The 20,761-nt window shown below is 53.9% G+C and overlaps 1 protein-coding gene across 4 annotated transcripts in view; it reads left to right on the forward strand.

Moving 5' to 3' along the window:
- Positions 1–20,761, forward strand: part of SLC4A2 (solute carrier family 4 member 2) — a 255,691-nt gene that overhangs the window by 163,080 nt on the left and 71,850 nt on the right. The window lies entirely within an intron of this gene.

Here is a 20,761-nt window from a genome sequence, read left to right on the forward strand (position 1 = left end):
TGTGTAATACCAGGTCCTCACATAGGGGGAGGGGGCTCATATGTAATACCAGGTCTACAGTATGTGTCCTGGTGACCAGGGAATGTATTTCTCCAATTACAGAATGTATCCACCTCTAACCTCTCCCCTCTGACCTGTGTATACCATCTGCACCTCTAACCTCTCCCCTCTGACCTGTGTATACCATCTGCACCTCTAACCTCTCCCCTCTGACCTGTATATACCATCTGCACCTCTAACCTCTCCCCTCTGACCTGTGTATACCACCTGCACCTCTAACCTCTCCTCTCTGACCTGTATATACCACCTGCACCTCTAACCTCTCCTCTCTGACCTGTATATACCACCTGCACCTCTAACCTCTCCCCTCTGACCTGTGTATACCACCTGCACCTCTAACCTCTCCCCTCTGACCTGTATATACCACCTGCACCTCTCCCCTCTGACCTGTATATTTATTTATTAAGTTTCTTATAAAGCGCAGCAGATTCCGTTACAGCGTGTTATATAGCGCAGCAGATTCCGTTACAGTGTCTTATATAGCGCAGCAGATTCCGTTACAGCGTCTTATATAGCGCAGCAGATTCCGTTACAGCGTCTTATATAGCGCAGCAGATTCCGTTACAGCGTGTTATATAGCACAGCAGATTCCGTTACAGCGTCTTATATAGCGCAGCAGATTCCGTTACAGTGTCTTATATAGCGCAGCAGATTCCGTTAGTGTCTTATATAGCGCAGCAGATTCCGTTACAGGTTCTTATATAGCGCAGCAGATTCCGTTAGTGTCATATACAGCGCAGCAGATTCCGTTACAGCGTCTTATATAGCGCAGCAGATTCCGTTACAGTGTCTTATATAGCGCAGCAGATTCCGTTACAGTGTCTTATATAGCGCAGCAGGTTCCGTTACAGCGTCTTATATAGCGCAGCAGATTCTGTTACAGTGTCTTATATAGTGCGGCAGATTCCGTTACAGTGTCTTATATAGCGCAGCAGATTCCGTTACAGTGTCTTATATAGCGCAGCGGATTCCGTTACAGTGTCTTATATAGCGCAGCAGATTCTGTTACAGTGTCTTATATAGCGCAGCAGATTCTGTTACAGTGTCTTATATAGCGCAGCAGATTCTGTTACAGTGTCTTATATAGCGCAGTATATTCCGTTACAGCGTCTTATATAGCGCAGCAGATTCCGTTACAGCGTCTTATATAGCGCAGCAGATTCTGTTACAGTGTCTTATATAGCGCAGCAGATTCCGTTACAGCGTCTTATATTGCGCAGCAGATTCCGTTACAGCGTCTTATATAGCGCAGCAGATTCCGTTACAATGTCTTATATAGCGCAGCAGATTCCGTTACAGCGTCTTATATAGCGCAGCAGATTCTGTTACAGTGTCTTATATAGCGCAGCAGATTCTGTTACAGTGTCTTATATAGCAGCAGATTCCGTTACAGCTTCTTATATAGCGCAGCAGATTCCGTTACAGTGTCTTATATAGCGCAGCAGATTCCGTTACAGCATCTTATATAGCGCAGCAGATTCCGTTACAGTGTCTTATATAGCAGCAGATTCCGTTACAGCTTCTTATATAGCGCAGCAGATTCTGTTGCGCTTTACAATTGTAAACTGAGATAAAACAAACTGGGTAACAACAGACAGACTTGGAGGTAGGAGGGCCCTGCTGCAAGCTTACAATCTATAGGGATATAGGAGGGAAACACAAGGACAGCCACCAGTAATAGCATAGCAGTCCCACCAAGTTGCAAGTTGGAAGGGAAGCTATTCCGTGGAAGGGCATTCCATAGGATGGGAGCAGCCTGATGAAAGTCCTGTAATAGTGAATGGGAGCTAGTGATCCATGCAGAAGAGAGACGCAGATCTTGTGCAGAGTGTAGTTGTCGAGATGGGAGATATTATGTGATAAGTAAGGAGATATAAGCTGGTGCAGTATGGTTAATAGCTTTATATGCAAGTAGAAGTGTTTTATATTGAATACGGTAAGATACAGGCAACCAATGGAGGGACTGGCAGAGCGGATCAGCAGACGATGAGTGTCTTACAAGGAAGATCAGCCTAGCAGCAGCATTTAGACTGGATTGCAGTGGTGAGAGTCTGTTCTTGGGAAGACCAGTTAGGAGACTATTGCAATAATCAATGCAGGATATAATGAGTGCATGGATAAGAGATTTAGTAGAGTCTTGTGTGAGATAGGGTCGTATTTTGGATATGTTTTTTAGATACATGTAACATGATTTGGAGACAGAGTGAATGTGGGGAAGAAAGGACAGTTCAGAGTCGAGGATGACCCCTAAGCAACGAGCTTGTGGGGTAGGGTAGATTATCGAGTTGTCAACAGCGATGGAGATGTCAGGATGGTAACTGTTCTTAGTTGGTGGGAATATAAGTAATTCTGTTTTGGAAATATTGAGTTTGAGTTGGCGAGAAGACATCCAAGATGAGATGGCAGAAAGACATTCAGAGACTCGACCCAAAACCACTGGTGACAACTCTGGGGATGATAGATAGATTTGAGTATCATCCGCATACAAGTGATACTGAAATAGCAAAGAGCTGATTAGTTTGCCAAGAGAGGAGGTATAGATTGAGAAAAGGTGAGGACCTAAGACTGAGCCTTGCGGAACTCCGACTGACAGAGGTAGTGAAGAGGAAGTAGAGTCAGAGAAGCGAACACTGAAAGAGCGATCAGATAGGTAAGATGTGAACCAGGAAAGGGCTGTATCATTAAGACCTAGGGAGTGTAGTGTTTGTAGGAGAAGAGTGATCGACGGTGTCAAATGCAGCAGAGAGATCTAGAAGAATAAGTAGTGAGTAATGGCCTTTAGACTTAGCCGTTACCAGATCATTCACCACTTTAGTCAGTGCTGTCTCATTGGCGTGTTGGGAACGAAAGCCTGACTGAAGCGGGTCTAATAGGGTGCGAGAGTTAAGAAAGTGTGTGAGGCGAGCGTAGACAAGTCTCTCCAGTAGCTTGGAGAGGCATGGAAGCTGAGATATAGGACGATAGTTAGAGAGAGAGTTAGGGTCAGAATTGTGTTTTTGCAGAATGGGAGTAATCACTGCATGTTTGAACAGAGAAGGAAAAGTACCAGTAGTAAGAGAGAGATTGCAGATTTTAGTTAAGGTTGAGATAAGCACAGGAGATAGATTTTTAATGACATGTGCAGGTATAGGATCCTCTCCCTTCTGGCCTGTATATACCACCTACATCTCTAACCTCTCCTCTCTGACCTGTATATACAGTAGGAGCAAGTTTCATCTTTGCTCCTTTGGCCATGGCTATTCTATTGTTCTCAGCTACAATACGTATTGTATTGCAGCTGAGAACAATAGAATAGCCATGGCTAGCCATGGACAAAGGAGCAAAGATGAAACTTGCTCCTACTGTACCACCTACATCTCTAACCTCTCCTCTCTGACCTTTATATACCACCTACATCTCTAACCTCTCCTCTCTGACCTGTATATACCACCTACATCTCTAACCTCTCCTCTCTGACCTGTATATACCACCTACATCTCTAACCTCTCCTCTCTGACCTTTATATACCACCTACACCTCTAACCTCTCCTCTCTGACCTGTATATACCACCTACATCTCTAACCTCTCCTCTCTGACCTGTATATACCACCTACATCTCTAACCTCTGTTCTCTGACCTTTATATACCACCTACATCTCTAACTTCTCCTCTCTGACTGTATATACACCTACACCTCTAACCTCTCCTCTCTGACCTGTATATACCACCTACATCTCTAACCTCTCCTCTCTGACCTTTATATACCACCTACATCTCTAACTTCTCCTCTCTGACTGTATATACCACCTACACCTCTAACCTCTCCTCTCTGACCTGTGTATACCACCTGCACCTCTAACCTCTCCCCTCTGACCTGTATATACCACCTACACCTCTCCTCTCTGACCTGTGTATACCACCTACACCTCTCCTCTCTGACCTGTGTATACCACCTACGCCTCTCCTCTCTGACCTGTGTATACCACCTACACCTCTCCTCTCTGACCTGTGTTTGCCACCTGCACCTCTCCTCTCTGACCTGTGTATACCACCTACGCCTCTCCTCTCTGACCTGTGTATACCACCTACGCCTCTCCTCTCTGACCTGTGTATACCACCTACGCCTCTCCTCTCTGACCTGTGTTTGCCACCTGCACCTCTCCTCTCTGACCTGTGTATACCACCTACGCCTCTCCTCTCTGACCTGTGTTTGCCACCTGCACCTCTCCTCTCTGACCTGTGTATACCACCTACGCCTCTCCTCTCTGACCTGTGTATACCACCTACGCCTCTCCTCTCTGACCTGTGTTTGCCACCTGCACCTCTCCTCTCTGACCTGTGTATACCACCTACGCCTCTCCTCTCTGACCTGTGTATACCACCTACGCCTCTCCTCTCTGACCTGTGTATACCACCTACACCTCTCCTCTCTGACCTGTGTATACCACCTACGCCTCTCCTCTCTGACCTGTGTATACCACCTACACCTCTCCTCTCTGACCTGTGTTTGCCACCTGCACCTCTCCTCTCTGACCTGTGTATACCACCTACGCCTCTCCTCTCTGACCTGTGTATACCACCTACGCCTCTCCTCTCTGACCTGTGTATACCACCTACGCCTCTCCTCTCTGACCTGTGTTTGCCACCTGCACCTCTCCTCTCTGACCTGTGTATACCACCTACGCCTCTCCTCTCTGACCTGTGTTTGCCACCTGCACCTCTCCTCTCTGACCTGTGTATACCACCTACGCCTCTCCTCTCTGACCTGTGTATACCACCTACGCCTCTCCTCTCTGACCTGTGTTTACCACCTGCACCTCTCCTCTCTGACCTGTGTATACCACCTACGCCTCTCCTCTCTGACCTGTGTATACCACCTACGCCTCTCCTCTCTGACCTGTATTTATTCATTGGGACATGTCAGGGGCCACAGGCTTTACAGTGGGTAATGGAGTGTGAGAGAGCTTTCAACACCCTAGAGGTTAAACTTCACTGCCCCCCAGGCAGCCAGGCTCCTCGCCTGCTCTACCCCGCCTCCAGGCCAAGGTGCTGGCAGGAGCCAGATACACCTAATAGAGGGGCTGCTTTATGCAACCTAACTTCACTTTTATTTTACATTTTTCTCTTTCCTCCACTAGGTGACACTGGAGAGTTACAGTGGGGAATAGAAGGGCGACCACGGGGAGCTTACTAACTCCTCCCCTTCTACTTCCTCTCCTATTCAGTCTTAGCATGTGCCCTGCGGGAGCTGGGTGCATTTTTGCTCACTCCTGGGCTTTTTTATTTTTATCTGCAATCAGCAGGAGGACAGGCAGGTAGCCCTCTGTCCCTACCTGCCTGCGACAAGGGCGCTGTCGGGGGGTCCGGTCGCAGCTGCATGCAGCTCGCCTCTGGTACCCAGCTGCAGGATCCGCAGATCCTGAGGTCCCGTCGCCGCTGCACGCAGCGCGCCTCGTGGACCCTTCAGCAAGCCGCATCCGACAGCACTGGCAGGGGTAAGTATGTGCCCTGTTCCCTGTTAGTCAGGGGATCCAGGTAACAGAAGCGGCATAGCACTTTTAAATATAGCGCCAAAAGGGGAGCAGAGGGACTTCCGCTTCCTCTTCCTTCACTGTAAGGAGTACACAAGGCGGCAGCCATTGAGTCCCGACGGCGGTGCTGATCAGACTCCTTTCCGAGGCGGCTAAAGTGCGGTGACTCTCCGAAAAACTGTGAGGCATAGGAGGGACAGGGTAGTTTGGACTGTGTCCAAAAATCCCTCTAAGCCGGCCGCAGTATATATAGCGCGGATCTGGCTTGTGGCAAACTCTGCCTCTAATATACCTCCTCTCCTGTCCGGTGTTTAACCCCTTTCTTTTATCTGGGTGATTGGGGTGTGCGTGACAATGGCTGGGGGTGCTCCTAAAAAGATAGCCTGCAAAAAATGCGGCTCCAAGTTCACCCCCCAAGCTGAGGGCTCCATGTTATGTGCCCCTTGTACCTGTATCTCCTCCCTCACAGGAGATTCCAGTATGGGCTCCTCAATTGTCCACTGCGATATCTCAGTTAGCCTCTGCGCTGTCTGCCTCTAGGCAGGACAGAGATGCAGCCAGGGGTCAGCAGGCAGAAGTGGCTTCTGCAGTGGAGGGTTTATCTAGAGCATTAAACTCAGAGACCCCTGCACCCCCTACCCTTGATTCTTCCTCAGATTCCTCTGTTTTCCCAACTTCAGAGGAGTTGGATGACCATTTAAATAAGGCATGGTTACACCCTGACCAGAAATTTCAGGTTTCCCAGAGGTTTTTTACCTCCTACCCCTTTCCTAAGGACAGTAGGAAGTCATGTGAAACGCCCCCCTGCTGTTGATCCATCGGTATCACGTCTCTCTCCCTATACCGGGGGCTTCTGCTCTCAAGGATGTCTGACAGGCACTTGGATCGCATTCTTAAAAATATTTACACTGCTGCGGGTTTTTACAACACCTGGCACAAGTGGGGTGTTGGGTCAACAGAGCCATGGAGGTTTGGGCGGGCCAGGTTTGGGAGTGACCCTGGTTCAGGTGAAATGATGCTTTTAGTAGAACACATACGGGAGGCTGCAGGCTACCTAGTTGAGGCGTCATCAGATGTCTGGATGCTGGCGGCTTGTATTTCTGCTCTTTCCATTTCAGCTTGCCGTACCCTCTGGTTGCAACACTGGCACGCTGACTCCAAGAAGGCGGTGGAGGCATTTGCCTTTTACGGAGATGCGCTCTTCGGTCCAGAGCTAGACAAGATGATCTCGCAGGCTACTGGGGATAAGTCCCAATTTCTACCCACAGCAGCCCCTCCACCACGCACGACTTTTCCTTACACAGGAAGCCAGTCCATTTGTTCCTTTCGACCTATACCCAAGTTTAGGGGCAGATCTCAAGGAGGTGCAGTCAGATCTCTGGGATTTCCCCCCCCCCGGCTATCTCAAAACTCAAGGACATGGGGGTGGTCATTCCAGTCCCAGATTTGTAGAAAATGAAGGGATTCTACTCCAGCCTTTTCCTTGTTCCCAAGCCGGATGGCTCAGTAAGGCCTATCTTGAATCTGAAGCACCTCAATCCATATCTGCGGTTCACTCGATTGAAGATGGAGTCGCTGCAATCAGTGATTGCAGGTCTAGAGCCCGGGGAGTTTTTGGTATCCATCGATATAAAGGATGCATACTTGCACATCCCCATCTGGCCTCCCCATCAGGCCTATCTCAGTTTTGCTGTTCAGAACATCTCCAATTCAGGGCCCTTCCCTTTGGTCTCTCATCCGCGCCCTGGGTATTTACCAAGGTCATGGCAGCCATGATGGAAATACTCAGGGCACAAGGAGTTACCATCATCCCTTACTTGGACGATCTTTTGTTAAAGGCATCGTCCAAGGAGATCCTGTTGCAGAACATACAACTGACTCGGCAAATGATGGAATCTCACGGGTGGATGCTCAATATCCAAAAGTCACAACTGGCTATCTCGCAGAGACTACTGTTCCTGGGGATGATCCTGGACACATTCCACAGACGGATTTTCTTCCAATGGACAAGGTACTATCTCTACAGGAGTCAGTTTGTCTGGTGCTACAGCATCAGCATCAAAGGGTTTCGGGCCTGCTTTGCACGTGCCTGTTAGGGAAGATGGTGCCCACATTTGAGGCGGTACAGTACGGTCGTTTCCAATCCCGGCCTTTTCATCTGTGTCTGCTCCAACAGTGGTCAGGTTCGCATCTTTTTCTACATCAGCGAATAACCCTTTCTTCTCAGGCTCGAGCATCTCTAGCATGGTGGCTCGACTCCAAGAACCTTCAGAAAGGCAGGAGGTTTGCCATTCACAGCTGGACGCTCCTCACCACAGACGCCAGCCTCTGGGGTTGAGGAGCGGTCACTTTGGGCCTCCACTTCCAGGGACTTTGGATGCCGGAGGAAGCACAGCTGTCCATCCACGTGCCTGAACTTCAAGCGGAGGTAGTTCTCAAGAACAGGGACATCAGTGCAGTCCGACAACGCCACGGCTGTGGTGTACATCAACAAGCAAGGAGGGACTCGCAGTCTTGCGGCTATGAGAGAGGTGAGATGGATTGTGCTTTGGGCGCAGGTACATGCAGGTACATGTCTGCCATTTTCATACCAGGCGTGGAAAATTGGGAGCCCAATTATCTCAGTCGCCGGGACGTCCATCATAGAGAATGGTGTCTGCACCCTCAGGTGTTCCAGACTCTGATTCGTCGGTGGGGTTGTCCGCACTGTTGGCCTCCCGTCACAACCATCATCTGCCGCTGTACTGCGCTGGGGCGAGGGATCCTCAGGCAGTGGCAGTGGACGCGCTCACCGCAACTTGGAACTACTAGTTCATCTACCTCTTCCCTCCGTTGCCTCTCATCCCTCGGGTCCTGCAGAGGATGCGCAGGGAACAGGTAACAGTGCTGTTCGTAGCACCAGACTGGCCTCGCCAGTCTTGGTACACGGTTCTCACAGAACTGTTAGTCTCAGACCTGTTAGTCGACAAGCCTTGGCCTCTTCCACTCTTAGAAGACCTTCTAACCCAGGGTCCGTTCGTTTGTCCGAACTTACAACATCTTCATTTGACGGTATGGCTGTTGAGAGGTTCATCCTAAAGAAGACTGGGATTCCATCGGCGGTGATCCCCACCATGATCAGAGCTAGGAAGCAAGTAACTTCTGTGCATTACTACCGCAAATGGAGAGCCTCTGTGGGCTGGTGCGAGACCAGAAGGGTTTCTCCAGTAAGGTTCAATCTAGCCCGTTTTCTTCTCATTCTTCAAAAAAGTCTTTCTTCGGGACTTCAGCTCTGTTTCCGCTCTGTCAATTTTTTTCCAAAGGAAAATGGCCCTTCTCCCTCAGAAGGGGTGCTGCGACTACAGCCCCCCTTCAAACCTCCCACAGCTCCGTGGGACTTGGATTTGGTTTTAACCTTTCTTCAGTCCTCCTTGTTTAAACCCATAGAGGAAGTGGAGTTGAAATATGTAACTTGGAAGACGGTTTTGCTTCTGGCATTGGCTTCAGCTAGAAGGGTGTCTGAGCTAAGTGCTCTTTCGTGTAAGCCACCCTTCTTGTGTTTTCATGAGGACAGAGCGGAACTACGCACTTCTATTGTTTTTCTCCCTAAGGTTGTGTCGGCCTTCCACATTAATCAGCCGATTGTGATACCGGCTTTCAGGGAATGAGTGAGAGGATGCTAGAGCTTTGGACGTTGTCCGGGCCTTACACATATATGTATCCAGAACAGAGTCTATGCGTAAGTTAGATGCTCTTTTTGTTCTCTATGACTCCCTACGTCTTGGCTGGCCCGTCTCCAAGCAGGCCTTGGCCAGGTGGCTCTGTCTGACCATTCGTCAGGCCTTTGTGGCTACCTCAAGGGTGCCGCCATCTTCAATTTCAGCTCATTCTATACGTTCGGTGGGTACCTCCTGGGCGGCTGCCCGTGGAGTTTCCATTCAACAGTTGTGTAGAGCGGCCACTTGGTCTGGTCGTCGGACCTTCGTCAGCTTTTACAAGTTTGACACGTTTGCGGCAACTGCTTCGCAGTTTGGTCGTTCTGTGTTAGGGGGTTCTCAGCGTCATCCCACCCATGTTGGGAGCTCTGGGACGTCCCCACTGTAACTCTCCAGTGTCACCTAGTGGAGGAAAGAGAAAAGGGGATTTTGTACTTACCGTTAAATCCTTTTCTCAGACTCCATAGGTGACACTGGATGCCCACCCGACGCTGTCTTGCTGTTTCAGGATTGGTCGGTTGCCAACAGTTTCTCAGTTGTTTCGCTTAGTTACTGCTCTAAGCTCTTCTCAGCAATTGTCTGTTATACTCATTCTGTTATGAATGCTGTTTCCCGACTATGGTGTGTGTGACTTACAGTATGTTATGTTTAACCTCCTCTTGGAAGTGGGTTTTGTTTCTTCCAGCTCCCTCCGGGCACATACCTAGACTGCCTAGGAGAGGAAGTGGAAGGGGAGGAGTTAGTCTCTGTTAATTATTCTAAAGTGCCCAAGCTCCCTGTGGTCGCCCTTCTATTCCCCACTGTAACTCTCCAGTGTCACCTATGGAGTCTGAGAAAAGGATTTAACAGTAAGTACAAAATCCCCTTTTTTTTCTTTATACACTGACTCTGTCAGTGACAGCACTGCAGTGCTTGGGTTTAGCAGACACCAGGGTCGGGAGCTGCAGCGCCATGTGCGGGTGGGGAACGAAGCGGCCCCCAGGCACTGGGTAGTCAGAGCCACCACCGGGGACCTTCAGCGAAGGTAACGCGCTCCCTACTGAGAGCACGTGCGATCGTGCCAGCGAGACACACTGCATCTCTAGCAGCTCGCTGGGGGGACCGCTGGGCTGCGCTAACAAGTGGACCTGCTCCTGCTGGACCAACAGGGTATCAGATTGTGGGCAACAGCACCGGTAAGCGGGCCGTCGGCACGTGCCGGATCCTGCAGGTGAACACTTCCCTGGGGTCATTTGTTAGCAGGGGGAGGAGGCTCCCCCCACATCAGCCCCTCCCCCGGGGGCAGTAGGCAGGGAAGAGTTCCTGCCACTGACATCCCTTCCTGTCTGCGAAAGGTGGTCCCCTAGGGGATGGACAGGTGCTGGTATTGGTTCAGATCCCAGCTGATGTGCAGAAGTGGGGTAGTTAGCCCCACAAACAGAAAAGAATAATGGCACAGCGCTAATTTGAGGAGGAATAATCACCATGGGATATAAAATAAGTTTTAATAAAAACACACATAAATTCAATACATAAAAAATACCATATCATATATGTAATCATTTTGATAAAGTGGTCTCACTGTCAGGATGAAGCCACCGGAAGTTAGAACTGTGGTTTTGTTCCTATTAGTAGGTGGAAAGTGTCGTGCTCGCTGTTATTATATTCCAATATTTGGGAGGGTGCAAAAAAGAGTTGTGTCCACTCAATGATGGGAATGTCCCAATGGGGGGGTCACAGAGAAGGTCGGTGCGGTGAGTGGCAGGTGAGTCCAATGGGACCTGAATGTCCTGTGGTGATTGGTGATGGATATGGAGTGGGCCCCAATCGTTGTAGTCTGCTGACCTGCTTTCAGTACCCGTGTAAGGTTTCACCTCGGAAGGTCTGGAGGTGGGTGCAGGAGGGCTGGCTGTAGTCCACAGGTTGCGACCCAGGGGGACTTGACTGGGACAGGTGGCTAAGATGGATGTGCCACACCTGGAGAATATTCTCTGTCAGTGGTCCCCACCAATGGAAAGTCTCGACAGGTGGCCGGTGTAGTGAGGCTCACCTGGAGAAGTGTCTCTGAGATGGGTCCCAAGTGCAGATATGCTGGTCCGATGAAAGGGTGTTCACAGCGGCACTGGTGGGAGTAGGGGTGTTGAGGGGTGGCTGAGTCCAATCCTGAGGGGGGAGAGGTGTAACCTGACAGTGAGACCACTTTATCAAAATGATTACATATATGATATGGTATTTTTTATGTATTGAATTTATGTGTGTTTTTATTAAAACTTATTTTATATCCCATGGTGATTATTCCTCCTCAAATTAGCGCTGTGCCATTATTCTGTTTTCTTCATCCCTTCCTGGCTGTGAGCTCCTCCGTGTCACTCCTCACATGCAGCAGGCAGGCATACAATGCACTGGGTACCCTGTGTCCCGCAGGAGAGGTACAGGGGGGACTTGCCCAAGTGTCCTGGCAGCGAAGGAGTGGAACCCCGGGTGGCAGTGAGCTCCTCCGTGTCCCTCCTCACATGCAGCAGGCAGGCATACAATACACTGGGTACCCTGTGTCCCGCAGGAGAGGTACAGGGGGGACTTGCCCAAGTGTCCTGGCAGCGAAGGAGTGGAACCCCGGGTGGCAGTGAGCTCCTCCGTGTCCCTTCTCACATGCAGCAGGCAGACATACAATGCACTGGGTACCCTGTGTCCCGCAGGAGAGGTACAGGGGGGACTTGCCCAAGTGTCCTGGCAGCGAAGGAGTGGAACCCCGGGTGGCTGTGAGCTCCTCCGTGTCCCTCCTCACATGCAGCAGGCAGGCATACAATGCACTGGGTACCCTGTGTCCCGCAGGAGAGGTACAGGGGGGACTTGCCCAAGTGTCCTGGCAGCGAAGGAGTGGAACCCCGGGTGGCAGTGAGCTCCTCCGTGTCCCTCCTCACATGCAGCAGGCAGGCATACAATGCACTGGGTACCCTGTGTCCCGCAGGAGAGGTACAGGGGGGACTTGCCCAAGTGTCCTGGCAGCGAAGGAGTGGAACCCCGGGTGGCTGTGAGCTCCTCCGTGTCCCTTCTCACATGCAGCAGGCAGACATACAATGCACTGGGTACCCTGTGTCCCGCAGGAGAGGTACAGGGGGGACTTGCCCAAGTGTCCTGGCAGCGAAGGAGTGGAACCCCGGGTGGCTGTGAGCTCCTCCGTGTCCCTCCTCACATGCAGCAGGCAGGCATACAATGCACTGGGTACCCTGTGTCCCGCAGGAGAGGTACAGGGGGGACTTGCCCAAGTGTCCTGGCAGCGAAGGAGTGGAACCCCGGGTTCTCCTGCGGGACACAGGGTACCCAGTGCATTGTATGCCTGCCTGCTGCATGTGAGGAGGGACACGGAAGAGCTCACAGCCACCCGGGGTTCCACTCCTTCGCTGCCAGGACACTTGGGCAAGTCCCCCCTGTACCTCTCCTGCGGGACACAGGGTACCCAGTGCATTGTATGCCTGCCTGCTGCATGTGAGGAGGAACACGGAGGAGCTCACAGCCACCCGGGGTTCCACTCCTTCGCTGCCAGGACACTTGGGCAAGTCCCCCCTGTACCTCTCCTGCGGGACACAGGGTACCCAGTGCATTGTATGCTTGCCTGCTGCATGTGAGGAGGGACACGGAGGAGCTCACTGCCACCCGGGGTTCCACTCCTTCGCTGCCAGGACACTTGGGCAAGTCCCCCCTGTACCTTTCCTGCGGGACACAGGGTACCCAGTGCATTGTATGCCTGCCTGCTGCATGTGAGGAGGGACACGGAGGAGCTCACAGCCACCCGGGGTTCCACTCCTTCGCTGCCAGGACACTTGGGCAAGTCCCCCCTGTACCTCTCCTGCGGGACACAGGGTACCCAGTGCATTGTATGCCTGCCTGCTGCATGTGAGGAGGGACACGGAGGAGCTCACAGCCACCCGGGGTTCCACTCCTTCGCTGCCAGGACACTTGGGCAAGTCCCCCCTGTACCTCTCCTGCGGGACACAGGGTACCCAGTGCATTGTATGCCTGCCTGCTGCATGTGAGGAGGGACACGGAGGAGCTCACTGCCACCCGGGGTTCCACTCCTTCGCTGCCAGGACACTTGGGCAAGTCCCCCCTGTACCTCTCCTGCGGGACACAGGGTACCCGGTGCTTTGTATGCCTGCCTGCTGCATGTGAGGAGGGACACGGAGGAGCTCACAGCCCCCCGGGGTTCCACCCCTTCGCTGCCAGGACACTTGGGCAAGTCCCCCCTGTACCTCTCCTGCGAGACACAGGGTACCCGGTGCATTGTATGCCTGCCTGCTGCATGTGAGGAGGGACACGGAGGAGCTCACAGCCACCCGGGGTTCCACTCCTTCGCTGCCAGGACACTTGGGCAAGTCCCCCCTGTACCTCTCCTGCGGGACACAGGGTACCCGGTGCATTGTATGCCTGCCTGCTGCATGTGAGGAGGGACACGGAGGAGCTCACAGCCACCCGGGGTTCCACTCCTTCGCTGCCAGGACACTTGGGCAAGTCCCCCCTGTACCTCTCCTGCGGGACACAGGGTACCCAGTGCATTGTATGCTTGCCTGCTGCATGTGAGGAGGGACACGGAGGAGCTCACTGCCACCCGGGGTTCCACTCCTTCGCTGCCAGGACACTTGGGCAAGTCCCCCCTGTACCTCTCCTGCGGGACACAGGGAACCCAGTGCATTGTATGCCGGCCTGCTGCATGTGAGGAGGGACACGGAGGAGCTCACAGCCACCCGGGGTTCCACCCCTTCGCTGCCAGGACACTTGGGCAAGTCCCCCCTGTACCTCTCCTGCGGGACACAGGGTACCCAGTGCATTGTATGCCTGCCTGCTGCATGTGAGGAGGGACACGGAGGAGCTCACAGCCACCCGGGGTTCCACTTCTTCGCTGCCAGGACACTTGGGCAAGTCCCCCCTGTACCTCTCCTGCGGGACACAGGGTACCCGGTGCATTGTATGCCTGCCTGCTGCATGTGAGGAGGGACACGGAGGAGCTCACTGCCACCCGGGGTTCCACTCCTTCGCTGCCAGGACACTTGGGCAAGTCCCCCCTGTACCTCTCCTGCGGGACACAGGGTACCCAGTGCATTGTATGCCTGCCTGCTGCATGTGAGGAGGGACACGGAGGAGCTCAAAGCCACCCGGAGTTCCACTCCTTCGCTGCCAGGACACTTGGGCAAGTCCCCCCTGTACCTCTCCTGCGGGACACAGGGTACCCAGTGCATTGTATGCCTGCCTGCTGCATGTGAGGAGGGACACGGAGGAGCTCACAGCCTCCCGGGGTTCCACTCCTTCGCTGCCAGGACACTTAGGCAAGTCCCCCCTGTACCTCTCCTGCGGGACACAGGGTACCCGGTGCATTGTATGCCTGCCTGCTGCATGTGAGGAGGGACACGGAGGAGCTCACAGCCACCCGGGGTTCCACCCCTTCGCTGCCAGGACACTTGGGCAAGTCCCCCCTGTACCTCTCCTGCGGGACACAGGGTACCCGGTGCATTGTATGCCTGCCTGCTGCATGTGAGGAGGGACACGGAGGAGCTCACAGCCACCCGGGGTTCCACTCCTTCGCTGCCAGGACACTTGGGCAAGTCCCCCCTGTACCTCTCCTGCGGGACACAGGGTACCCGGTGCATTGTATGCCTGCCTGCTGCATGTGAGGAGGGACACGGAGGAGCTCACAGCCACCCGGGGTTCCACTCCTTCGCTGCCAGGACACTTGGGCAAGTCCCCCCTGTACCTCTCCTGCGGGACACAGGGTACCCAGTGCATTGTATGCCTGCCTGCTGCATGTGAGGAGGGACACGGAGGAGCTCAAAGCCACCCGGGGTTCCACTCCTTCGCTGCCAGGACACTTGGGCAAGTCCCCCCTGTACCTCTCCTGCGGGACACAGGGTACCCGGTGCATTGTATGCCTGCCTGCTGCATGTGAGGAGGGACACGGAGGAGCTCACTGCCACCCGGGGTTCCACTCCTTCGCTGCCAGGACACTTGGGCAAGTCCCCCCTGTACCTCTCCTGCGGGACACAGGGTACCCAGTGCATTGTATGCCTGCCTGCTGCATGTGAGGAGGGACACGGAGGAGCTCACTGCCACCCGGGGTTCCACTCCTTCGCTGCCAGGACACTTGGGCAAGTCCCCCCTGTACCTCTCCTGCGGGACACAGGGTACCCAGTGCATTGTATGCCTGCCTGCTGCATGTGAGGAGGGACACGGAGGAGCTCACAGCCACCCGGGGTTCCACTCCTTCGCTGCCAGGACACTTGGGCAAGTCCCCCCTGTACCTCTCCTGCGGGACACAGGGTACCCAGTGCATTGTATGCCTGCCTGCTGCATGTGAGGAGGGACACGGAGGAGCTCACAGCCACCCGGGGTTCCACTCCTTCGCTGCCAGGACACTTGGGCAAGTCCCCCCTGTACCTCTCCTGCGGGACACAGGGTACCCAGTGCATTGTATGCCTGCCTGCTGCATGTGAGGAGGGACACGGAGGAGCTCACTGCCACCCGGGGTTCCACTCCTTCGCTGCCAGGACACTTGGGCAAGTCCCCCCTGTACCTCTCCTGCGGGACACAGGGTACCCAGTGCATTGTATGCCTGCCTGCTGCATGTGAGGAGGGACACGGAGGAGCTCACAGCCACCCGGGGTTCCACTCCTTCGCTGCCAGGACACTTGGGCAAGTCCCCCCTGTACCTCTCCTGCGGGACACAGGGTACCCAGTGCATTGTATGCCTGCCTGCTGCATGTGAGGAGGGACACGGAGGAGCTCACAGCCGCCCGGGGTTCCACTCCTTCGCTGCCAGGACACTTGGGCAAGTCCCCCCTGTACCTCTCCTGCGGGACACAGGGTACCCAGTGCATTGTATGCCTGCCTGCTGCATGTGAGGAGGGACACGGAGGAGCTCACAGCCACCCGGGGTTCCACTCCTTCGCTGCCAGGACACTTGGGCAAGTCCCCCCTGTACCTCTCCTGCGGGACACAGGGTACCCAGTGTATTGTATGCCTGCCTGCTGCATGTGAGGAGGGACACGGAGGAGCTCACTGCCACCCGGGGTTCCACTCCTTCGCTGCCAGGACACTTGGGCAAGTCCCCCCTGTACCTCTCCTGCGGGACACAGGGTACCCAGTGCATTGTATGCCTGCCTGCTGCATGTGAGGAGGGACACGGAGGAGCTCACAGCCACCCGGGGTTCCACTCCTTCGCTGCCAGGACACTTGGGCAAGTCCCCCCTGTACCTCTCCTGCGGGACACAGGGTACCCAGTGCATTGTATGCCTGCCTGCTGCATGTGAGGAGGGACACGGAGGAGCTCACAGCCACCCGGGGTTCCACTCCTTCGCTGCCAGGACACTTGGGCAAGTCCCCCCTGTACCTCTCCTGCGGGACACAGGGTACCCAGTGCATTGTATGCCTGCCTGCTGCATGTGAGGAGGGACACGGAGGAGCTCACTGCCACCCGGGGTTCCACTCCTTCGCTGCCAGGACACTTGGGCAAGTCCCCCCTGTACCTCTCCTGCGGGACGCAGGGTACCCAGTGCATTGTATGCCTGCCTGCTGCATGTGAGGAGGGACACGGAGGAGCTCACAGCCACCCGGGGTTCCACTCCTTCGCTGCCAGGACACTTGGGCAAGTCCCCCCTGTACCTCTCCTGCGGGACACAGGGTACCCAGTGCATTGTATGCCTGCCTGCTGCATGTGAGGAGGGACACGGAGGAGCTCACAGCCACCCGGGGTTCCACTCCTTCGCTGCCAGGACACTTGGGCAAGTCCCCCCTGTACCTCTCCTGCGGGACACAGGGTACCCAGTGTATTGTATGCCTGCCTGTATTGTGTGTACCATATTTACACTTTAGCTGCCTGTATGTTTATGTTAATGTGTTAATCAGTACCATATAGCTACAGCTAGTTGATAAGATCCCAGCTGCACTGACCCTGCAGACCAATGATGTCATCCTTATCCATGGCAGATGTAGCCCCCCTGGTGTTGTAGCCCCCCTGGGCGCATTCAGTGCCTGCAGATAGATGCAGGGCTTTAGTTCGGAAACCCCCATCGGCCAGGCTCCTCCATCAGCATGACACTGACACGGGTTCCGGATGGCTGCCAGACAGTCAGGATTCCGATAGTCATTACACCGCCCTCAGAATCCTGACTGTTAAAACCCAGACACTTGGGGTCCCGACGGCCACTGGCTATTCTCTCTCGTGGGGGTACACGACCCCCATAGAGGGAGAATAGAATAGGTGGCAAGCATAGCGAGTCACTGTGCCCGCAACGTGGCACAGTGTCTGATTCCGGGCAGTCGGGATCCCGATGTCGGGCCAATGACTGTCAGGATCCTGACTGTGGGGCTCCTATACCAAACCCCACTGACACAGAGGATGAGGACGCCTAGGATGAGGATTGTTTGGAGAAAGCCCTCAATGACAGTACTGATGAAGGGGAGGCCTGCAATAAAGAGGATCCCCCATCTTGTCTTGATGTGCCTGCCGTGGTTACAGCTGTAAAAGAGGTCCTTAAGTTAGAGGACCCCGCTAAACCCCCTGCACCTTCGGGCCCTTTATTCAAACGCCCAATGCGTAATCTGGTTTGATTCCGTAAATCAGAGAACTTGACTAAGGTCATCAGGGATGCTTGGGAGGTACTTAACAGGAAGTTTAGGTTGCCTAAGCGGTTTTCCTCCCTCTACCCCCTCCCCCAGGTGGAAGAGTCCCCTGGGAAACTGTCCCTAAAGTAGACTCACTTGTGGCAAAGTTATTAAAATCCTCTGCGCTGCCCATTCCTACGGCATCCCTTAAGGACCCGACTAATCAGAATTCGGAGAACTTCCTAAAACTCATTTATACCACTGCCAGTGCAGTGGGTCGGCTTTCCCTAGCATCTGCTTGGGTGGCTAAAGCCTTACTTGCGTGGACAACTACTCTTGCGGCGGAGGCTGCAGAGGGGGTGCCTGCAGAAACCCTGCTGCCTACTATTGATTTGGTGCATCAGGCTCCACATTACAGTACCTGGGGGAGTCGGTTCTGGATTCCGCCACTCTCACCTCCAGAGCGTCCGCTTCGGCTGTGGCTGCACGCAGATCTCTGTGGCTGCGCTCTTGGAAGGCTGACCCTTTAAAAGCTCTACCCTTCGAGGGTTCCCTCTTATTTGGACCAGAGCTGGATAAAATGGTAACTACGGTAGCAGCTTCTAATGTCTGCCCCTACTCCATGACCCCGTTTTCCCTTCCAGTCCTTTCGCTTTCAAGGCAGAAGACAGACCTCCTCTAGATCTCCCCAGGGGCCAGATCCTCCAAACCTAAGGGTAAGCATCCCTGGACCACCCGATGCCCCGATCCTAAGCCAGCGGACAAACCTTCTGCATGACAGGGTGGGACCCCACCTGGGGGATCCCCAGGTGGGCTGACGTCTGTTAAGGTTCTCAGCCATCTGGCTAGAATCCACAAGAGACACTTGGGTTCGGGACATGGTCTCTCGAGGCTACTCCTTAACATTTTGGCGATGCCCACCGAACTCATTCTTTTCCACGAGCCTCCCATCGGACCTAGAAAAGCGCCGGGCTTTGGAACAGTCCATTCAAAAGCTTCTCCTGTCGGGAGTCCCCATGGCTCAAAGGGGTTCTGGGTTCTATGCCAGCCTTTTTCTTGTCAAAAAGCCCAATGGATCCTTTCGGCCCATCCTCAACTTGAAACGGCTCAACAAGTTTGTTCGAGTCCCGAAGTTCAGGATGGAAACCTTGCGCTCTATAGTCTTGGCCCTTCAGCCAGGGGACTTTATGGCCTCACTGAATATACATGATGCATATCTGCATATCCCCATCTGGCCGGAACATCAACGGTTTCTGCAATTTGCCCTCCAGGATCATCATTTTCAGTTCCGGGCCCTACCCTTTGGCCATTCTGACGCCCCTCCGGTGTTCACAAAGGTCATGGCCGTGATGGGCAGCAGTCTCACTCTGGGGAGGCCTTTCTGGATCCAACAGTGGACTCTTCTCACCCCGGATGCCAGCCTCCATGGTTGGGGGGCAGTCAATTGCCAGATGTCGTTCCAGGGCCTCTGTACTGCTCTGGAAGCCCAGCTCTCCATCAATATCAAGTCTAGTCGGACAATGTGATGACTATCAACCACCAGGGTGGCACTCGCAGTCTGGCCGCCATGGCGGAAGCATCCCACATCTTTCAGTGGGCAGAGAAGAAGTTCCCTGCTCTCTCAGCCATCTTTATCCCGGGAGTCCTGAATTGGGAAGCGGACTTCCTCAGCCATCAGACATGGATGCCAGCGAATGGGCTCTCCATCCGGAGATTCCAGATGCTGGTACAACGGTGGGGCCTACTTCGAGTTGAACTTAAGAGTCCAGGTCTCGCAACCCAGGGGCTTGCCTAGTGGATGCCCTGCCTGCCCCCTGGCTGTCACACTGATGTACGCATTCCCGCCGATTTCACTCCTCCAGCGAGTGATCCGCAAGCTGGAGGCGGAGGGCGGCACGTTGATTCTGGTGGCTCCACATTGGCCCAGACGGATCTGTTTCTCGGATCTGCAGGCCCTTTGATTCGTCTACCCCTGTGCCCAGACCTGCTCTCTCAGGGTCCGTGTCTACACCCGGATTTGAGGCGTCTGGCTTTGATGGGGTGGCTGTTGAGACCTCCCTGGTAAGAGCCAGGGGCTTTAACTCGAGAGTGATCTCCACCATGCTCAAGATGAGGAAACCTTCCTCGGCAGGGGCTTATCTCATTTGGAGGGCTTACTTTACCTGGTGTCAACCTCGCCTCTTCAATCCCAGGACTTACTGCCTGGCTAGGATTCTGTCCTTCTTGCAGAAGGGCCTGGAGGCTGGGTTGCATTTTTCTTCCTTGAAGGTTCAAGTTTTGGCCTTGTCCATTTTGTTCCATCAGCGGTTGGTGCTGTTGCCGAATGTCCTCACATTCCTGCAGGGTGTTTTGCATATCCAGCCTCCCTTTGTTCCCCCGATCGCCCAATGGGAACTCTCCCTAGTCCTGTCTGCTCTTCAGGGCCTACCTTTTTAGCCCTTGCGGTCTTTGGACCTGTGTTGGCTCATCTGGAAGTCTGTTTTCTTGTTGGCAATAGCTTCGGCCAGGAGAGTTTCTGACCTGTCAGCTTTGTCATGCAAGTCCCCTTTCCTGGTCTTCCATTCTGACCGGGCGGTTCTTCGTACTGTCCCTTGTCACCTACCAAAGGTGGTGTCCAGCTTTCATGTCAACCAGGACATTGTCACCCTGGTCTTTAGACAGTCGGGTGCTTCTACTGAACAGTTCTCCTTTGATGTTGTCTATGTGCTGCACTAGCCCATTCCGCAAGTCAGACTTTGTCTTCGTACTCTATGGGTTTCAGAAGAGAGGGTGGCCTGCCACTAAGAAGACTATGGCCCGCTGGATTTGCTCTGTCATCAGGCAGGCTTACTTGGGCGCCTCCCTTCCGGTTCCAGCGGGGGATACGGGCACATTCCACTAGGTCTGTGGGGGCGTCTTGGGCTGTTAGGGGCGGTGCAACAGCT

The sequence above is a fragment of the Crinia signifera genome, chromosome 5 (genome assembly GCF_055691185.1).
Source record: "Crinia signifera chromosome 5, ASM5569118v1, whole genome shotgun sequence".
In the NCBI taxonomy this organism is placed as follows: domain Eukaryota; kingdom Metazoa; phylum Chordata; class Amphibia; order Anura; family Myobatrachidae; genus Crinia; species Crinia signifera.